Source organism: Physeter macrocephalus, chromosome 1 (genome assembly GCF_002837175.3).
Source record: "Physeter macrocephalus isolate SW-GA chromosome 1, ASM283717v5, whole genome shotgun sequence".
NCBI classification, from domain to species: domain Eukaryota; kingdom Metazoa; phylum Chordata; class Mammalia; order Artiodactyla; family Physeteridae; genus Physeter; species Physeter macrocephalus.
Window position 1 is genome coordinate 39,340,911 of NC_041214.2, and position 521 is coordinate 39,341,431.

Consider the following 521-nt stretch of genomic DNA (forward strand, 5'->3'; position numbering starts at 1 on the left):
CAGATCGCCAACAAACACATGAAAGGATGCTCAACATCATTAATCATTAGAGAAATGCAAATCAAAACCACAATGAGGCATCACCTCACGACGGTCAGAAGGGCCATCATCAAAAATCTACAAAAAAAAAAATGCTGGAGAGGGTATGGAGAAAAGGGAACCCTCTTGCACTGTTGGTGGGAATGTAAATTGATACAGCCACTATGGAGAGCAGTATGGAGGTTCCTTAAAAAACTAAAAATAGAACTACCATACGACCCAGCAATCCCACTACTGGGCATATACCCTGAGAAAACCATAATTCAAAAAGAGTCATGTACCACAGTGTTCACTGCAGCACTATTTACAATAACCAGAACATGGAGGCAACCTAAGTGTCCATCGACAGATGTATAGAGAAAGAAGATGTGGCACATGTATACAATGGAATACTACTCAGCCATAAAAAGAAACGAAATTGAGTTATTTGTAGTGAGGTGGATGGACCTAGAGATTGTCATACCGAGTGAAGTAAGTCAGAA

At 40.3% G+C, this 521-nt stretch overlaps 1 protein-coding gene across 2 annotated transcripts in view; it reads right to left on the reverse strand.

The window, feature by feature from the left end:
• Positions 1-521, reverse strand: part of RFTN1 (raftlin, lipid raft linker 1) — a 203,794-nt gene that overhangs the window by 187,304 nt on the left and 15,969 nt on the right. The gene's annotated exons all lie outside the window — the stretch shown is intronic.